A 7038-nucleotide genomic window follows, 5' to 3' on the forward strand; every position below is an offset into this window, starting at 1 on the left:
TGAGGCAGGCAGGCACAACTAAGCGCAACATTGCACGAGGAATGGGGGACAGATGAGCTAGATTCTGCGAGATGCACGGGCCTAGAAATAGCAAAAGTGTGCTGGGTGCTTTGCCTTCCAGAGGAAGGTGGAGGTGGACAGGCAGCGCAGTAGGTTCTTGGGCAGCATTCACTCTCTCCTTCCCCAGCAATGTTTTTTTCTCAGTGCCACTTTTGCGTTGAAGAAATGGTGCAAATAATTGAAGGCAGCATTGCCCTCAACAGCTGTGAACAGCTGCACTCCTAGACCGAGGCTGGCGACCTGCCCATCCAACCAGTTGGTGAACTTTGTTTACTGTACTAGAATAAAATCCTGCTATAAGTGCAGGTGCCGGTCACATCGTGGTGCCAAAACATTGCATTCAGCAGGCGGACGGAGGGGCGGTGATTCTGAGCCACTGATCTTCTGCATGTCTCTGCACCTCCTCTGGTGGGGCTCGGTGACAGCCTACATCCGCCAAAGGGGACAGTTTGTTCCTAAGGGCACCACAGAACGGAGATGCCGTAAGCTTCCTTACCAGGATTAAGCCCCTAGGACCTCCTTCGTTTCTTTACCTCCCTGGTCTGGGCTCTTTGAACATCATTTCCTCCATCCTTTTCCTGCACTGGTCACATAAGACCTCTGCCGTCCGGCATGTTTCCAGGCAAGCTAGTGCCTATCGTGCCTTCAGCTAGTGTTGCCCTGCCCCGGGACAGGAGCTGAGGGCTGTCACACACACAGCCTCATTGTATAAGCTGGTAGACACGAGCTGTTTGTATCAAGCCTGACATATAAAGCATTTGTTTACTAAAGGCTGCCGCCGACTCGCTGGGAGGAGGGCTGGGGGCTAAGAATGACTCATTCTAGTCTTATTTCTGGCTACCAAGTGTGCATTTAAGTGCGGTAGACACTGGGAATCAGGAAGAGACTCCCAATGTGAGGCATTTCGGTCTCTTTCCTCATCTGTGCCAATAAGTGCAGTGCGCTTAAGGACTGAGACTGCAGGATTTGTGCATGGTAAGACTCCAGAGAGCTCAGCTGTGCTGCTCTCGCTCCACTGACGCTGCCTGCTAAAAGATACTTACATTTCAGCATTTTAATTAGAGTTAGTTGATTGCCTGAGTAAATAATAATGTAATGCAGGCTAGCAAAATCATCTAATTGCAGCCTTCAATACCTATGTTTATTTCAGGAACAAGGGAAGATACCAGCCTGTGACATAAGACAGTCTCAAAACAAAGCAGACACTGATTGCAGGTCTGCAGCCTCCCTCAAACGCACTGGCACGGTCAGCTGCAGTTGGCAGAGACTGTAAAAATCCCTTGCTTACTGTGCAAGACCTCCACTTTTACTCAGTAAAACAGTACGTAGAGGTAGCGTGCATCTAGGTTTTAATGCAGCAGCATACATTTTAAGCTGCAGAATCTGCTCTTGAGTTCTTTCAGAGCAATAAGAAGTTGAGCGTAGGCTAAGAAAAGAAAAAAACAAGACTCCTAGAGCATTGCAATGGGATTTGCAAAAGTACTGAGTCACCTGGTCCCTCAGAAGTATATGGAAAGTTTGTCTTTGACTTCAAAAGAAGAATGTTGTGGAGTGCTCAGCACGGATGTGGCAACAACACATTCCAAATCCGCTTGCCCAGAGTCTGTCCTGTCATGTTCCAGTAGAACACCCTTCACCTTTGTAAGGTCAGAGTGGTGTTCATGTGGAATACGGCTCGCAGGTCATTCAAATGTGTGCCATTGATTTGCTAATTTTAAATGCGCCCTCTGTAGAACAGTTCACTTACTTACTTAAAACTGGGTATGAATCGTTCAACCTGTGCTCAGTCAGGCTGAATCCAAAATAAGGCAAATAAACATAACAGGTCTCTCGCGCTGTCCCTTCCCTTCCCGCCAGCAAATGCCGAAGTAAACTTGGCAGCACTACAAAATAAATTGACTTGTGATTTGCTTTGCACTTCCGCGCTACGTACAAAGCTCCTGTCAAATCAGAGGCCTTGAGTTTTTATCCACTGCTGCGGCATTTGGGCCCTGAAGTCCCACTGACAGTTGTAGACTAATCCTCAGTTTTTTAGGAGCTCTATGTATTGTAATATAGGAAAAAGGGTATGATCACCCTTTAATCTGTTTGAATGTGAGATTCTTCACTACTTCTGTCATGTTCAGGGTTATCATGAGATGTTTTCAAGGCTAGAGGGTAAAGCCTCTGCTCTCTAGTGTCTTGTACTGATGGGAAAGCGTGGGCCTGGTAACTGACCCGTGGGACTAATCTGACCGTGTTAGCGAGGTGTCTCAGAAACCTCCCAGCCCCTTATAGCTTTCCCTAGAATAAGATGGGAAATGTATTTTCATGGTGATACAGGCTTTGTTGGCTTTCTGTTTGTAAGTAATAATGAGAGGCAGCAGGTTTATACAGCAAGAGGGCACACAGTCCTGGACTGGTTTTGCATTTCAAGTGCTGGATTGATGCTCGCTTCAAGGAAGAACAGTAACTATATTGTCTTTAACTCTGGAAAGATCTCTCTCAAATGAGAGTGAAATAACTGAGAGTGGTTCCTCCCTGCGTGCTGCTGCAGTTGTGCTTGTCCCTTGGCACGCAGAGGGTGTTCCCAGGAGTCCAGGGCTGTTTGCAGCGCTCATCAGCAACGGAACAAGCAAACCTGGTTGGTCCTGGAGCTGCTTCAGGACTGTATAGAAAACCGAGGGCTTGGAGAAGTTCTGTCAGTCTCCCTGGGCTCTAGCTGTCTAACCCAGAATGGCTCCTGAGGTGTCCTCGGGGCAGAAAGTGGGTGGAGGGTAGGATTTAATGCGCAAGAGTGTAAGATCAAGCACTTGGTTGTTGGCTGTTGCAATCCGCATTGGAGGAATATGCAGTCTAGCAGCTATAACTTGATTTCAGGTAGTAAAGCTTGGACAGTAGGTGTAGTGATTAGATGGGCTTGGCACTGCAAGCCAGGTCCTCAGCAAACTTGTTACGCTGTTCAGGTTATCCAGACAGTGCCACATGCCAGAGTCTCCCGTACATTCCAGTGTATGCCCTGCAGCTTGTTCTTCTTCCTTTCCTAGCAAGATCTCTGTTTCACAGCTTGGCGCATGTCATAGCCTATTTTACACGGCCTCCAGTAACATTCTCCCACCCCACAACGTATTTCCTCCCTCGCCCACCCCCTAGCATGGTTCCTTAGCAGGTGGCTCAGCAGTGAGGGCTCTAGCATTGCTTTGCAGCAGTGGTGGAAACGAGATGTGCGACTGAGCAAAGAGGACTTGGTGTGGATCCGTGCGCGATGCGGTGTGGAGAAGAGGATGGGGGCTTGTTTAGGTCCAAGGTGAAGCTTGGAAGAGTGGAGTTGAGTGAGGAGAGAAATCTGGGTGAAAAGAACAATAAGGAAAAGGTGGCCTGAAGCAATGCTGTGTCCTCCTCCGCAGGTGGCACAGTGTAGAGCCTCTGAGTCATGAGGCTCTATATGCAGAAGCAGCTGATGAGTCAGGGAAGCAACAAACCAAACCAGAAGCAGCTGATGGGCGTGAGTCGCTGCACTTGCTAATTTGGGTATAGGTCAAATTATGAGGAATACAGTATATGTATCATTTTAAAATGTACTACATGATCTATATCACAGTTACGATGTGCGTGTAGAGGTGTGTGTGTATGTATGGCTTACAGTTCATGAGGACTGCAATTATTTAGCCGGAGAGTGTCAAAAACACGGGAGTCAAGCAGGACCACATTTCAGAAGGAAGAACATTTTTGCTGCTGTTCTCGTAACAGCTAAAAGTAGTAATTTCCTCAGAAGCAAAACCAAGTTCTGCAGACAAATCTCTCATCTCCTAAAAAGTCACTGTCCCAAATCTAGAAGTCAAACGGTGTTCTAAACGCAAATCCCAGCGTGGCCTGTCCGATGCACGCACTTCGTGTGCATCCCTATGCAGCTAAACTAAAAGCAAAGGCTGCCATCACACACGCAGTAACTTTGTTCACAGGCCTTTCCGAGGTCTGTTAAACCTAGTAATTGTGGAGTAGCTCTGCCCTATAGTGAACTACTTTCCTGCCAGCAGCTAATTTGTACTGTGTGGGAAGAATAAATTAAAGCATGAGTACAGTGAAATTTGATCGCTACCCACTTACAAACCTTTCAGAAATTTCTCAACTCTCAGATGAAATCAGTATCTTATGACTAGCTTATTATTTTATTAATCACGCATGCAGTACTAGAAACATGCGTAGTATGTGTAAATTCATTGACGACAAGTATGTGTATTAGCTGCGCATGAAAGGCAGAAGAGCGAAGTCTCTGAAAACATTTTCTTTGTATATTCCTGATGCGCTTGGGTGTTTCCCAAGAGCTGCTCCTCTAAGGCTGGGAGCGTACTGCAGGTAAAGCTGCTTCTGCTGGCCTCCTTGGCCCATGCTGTGAACCGTCCAGCCAGCAGAGGCTCTTTGTGCTGAGCTGTTGGGAAACTTGATATGTTAAGGACCTGCAAGTTACCTGTTATATGTTTTATGTTGATGAGCTGGGCTGAGTTGAATGGCAGCCAAGGGTTAAATTCCTGACAGTACGCAAAAGAGAGGGATGCCCCACCTTCACAAAAGCACCTTTCTTGATAACTAGAAGATGTCAGTCCCTGTAATATTTACATCTGAATTTCTTATGCACTGTATTCCAGAGGAAAATACAGGTGGGATTCAGAAACATGGCAATGGAGATGGAAGTAAGCAGAGCACCACAGATACACAGACGAAAGCAGACTGCAAACATCATGCAGCAGAAGGAAATGAGCGGACACGTCTACCAGAATTTCAGATAAGACAGAAACTGGTAGAGTATTTATTAAGTAAAACACTTTTCTAGTTACGATTGCATTCTCACTGTTGAGATGAAACTACACTTGGTTCTGGAAAGGCTGTTTCATGTCTCTGCCTTCAGGTCACAGCTCCTAAAGGAGGCAATGCAAGATTTGGATCCAGTTAGACCTGGTGTGAACAGGTCTGTCCACAGTGGCAGACGATTGTAGCACCAAAGTCTGAAGTAAGGACAAGCATGATTCCTATCTTGGCTGGCGAAGACCAGAGATCCGTGAAGCGACATGGATGCACACAAGTAGACAGCGAAAAGTATGCTAGCCCTCCTGTCTGCTGTTTCCACCCCTTTATTGTGGCCAACATAAAACATTCACTACAGAAAGGCCTAACAGTTACTGAAACACAGGAGCAGGATTAAGGATTTGTGGGATCTGTTCTGATTTGGCTGATAGTGTGCTGTATGATTTCCTAATTCCTTCCTTGACAAGCCTTTTCCTTCCTTACGTAGACCCCAAGGAGGCAGGTAACTGGTGTTACACAAACTGAAGAAGCCACGTTGAAACCTCAGTAAGTAATGACTTTTTGTATTTCTTGAAGATTTTCCCAGTGCATGGGACAGGACTATTTCATCCATCGTTTAGTTTTTAAAAAAGGTTCTCAAATCATTTTACCACGCGGAAATCATCAGGAGAGGCCCCGAACGTTTCCCCTGAGAGCATGAAGCTTGCCCATTTTCTTGTGAGACACCGCAACATCTAGAGTAGCCCAGCAGCGTATGTGGGTGATGGGGGCAAAACAAGAGACAGCAGCTTTATGTGGCAGACTCCGTGACTGCTTGCTTGGTGTGTTCTCCTACAGTTGGCTTTCTCCAGGCCCTAACAACTCAGCGTTCTCTGATTTACCTGCCCTCTGCATCCCTTGCAACTTTATGTTTCCAAGGGATCCTGCCGGCTACGTGCATCCATTTTGATGTGCTTCTCTCCTACAGATCCCGACATCGTGCATGGAGGCCTGTCGCGTCTGCCGTCGAGCGTGAGGAATGGCACTCAACGGGGAAGGGACAATCTGTCCCAGCTATCAGTTTGCCTTTTGTTTTTTCGCTAAGCAATTGGCAGTGAAGCCCCAGCAGGGGAGCTGGCACCTGGTACGTTTTACAAAGTAGAATTTGCCCTTTTTTTTCCCTGTATTTGTGGTGTTAGTGCAAAGTGCCCACCACGGCTGGGATCCCAGTTGTGATGGGTTCTGTACAATAACAGAAAAACACTGTGCTAAGACTTTACAATGGCGATAAGACAACAGTGTAGCACATGAGCAGAGTAGCTGTCATGAATTTCTGTAAATACTGTCATTTTAAGTGGTGGAGATTCTTGGGAATGGCCAATTAAATAGTAAAAAAGTGGAAGGAGTGGGGGGAGGGAAAATCAATAGAAGGGGTAAGAAAGGAGAAAAAACGAGGACGTGAAGTCTTTGGGTAAGCGCATTTACATACTTTCCTGAATGTGGGCCTTATCTGCCTTTTCCCCTTCTGATGTCATCGTGATATTGGAATGGGAAGATATGCCTCTGCTTGTTTCAGGGATTTGTAATTATGACACAGTACTGTGCCTTGAGCCAGCAGTGCACCCACTGCATTCCCATGCTGCACTTCAGAGGTGGAGTCACTCTTCACGGGAATGTTTTAGATGTATCATTGCTAGGAAGCAGTTTCTTGGTTTCCAAAGGTAATTTGCCAAAAAAGAAAATCATTCACACTGAGAATCTGGAAAATCTGTATGGAGAAACGACGTGGTTCTGTGCATCACATGGGTAGATTGCTGTGAAAAAATAAATCAAACCACTGAATTAAGCAAAACCAAAGCTCTGCAGAAATTACTGCTTGATCTATAAATATACATGCAGGGGTTCAGCTAACAGAATTTCAGTGGTACCATGGGCTGCAAGAATCCTTTATCCGTTGAGGCAGCAAACCAAATTTAGCCTTTAAAAAAAATAATCTGCCATTTAAGATGTCTCAGCTTGCTGGAATTCCTTAAATATTCCTGCCTTTCTTTTGATTTTCCAGGGTTTCAGTGCTCAGATAAAACAGCATGTTCTTTAACATCATTAATAAAAAATGCTTCATGGGATAAAAATGGCTTTTGCATAACTAGAGGACTGATATCTATTCTTGTTCTACTGTGTTCATGTCTGATTTAGAGATATGGACCTGGTCGGCTT

Source organism: Chroicocephalus ridibundus, chromosome 5 (assembly GCF_963924245.1).
Source record: "Chroicocephalus ridibundus chromosome 5, bChrRid1.1, whole genome shotgun sequence".
NCBI classification, from domain to species: domain Eukaryota; kingdom Metazoa; phylum Chordata; class Aves; order Charadriiformes; family Laridae; genus Chroicocephalus; species Chroicocephalus ridibundus.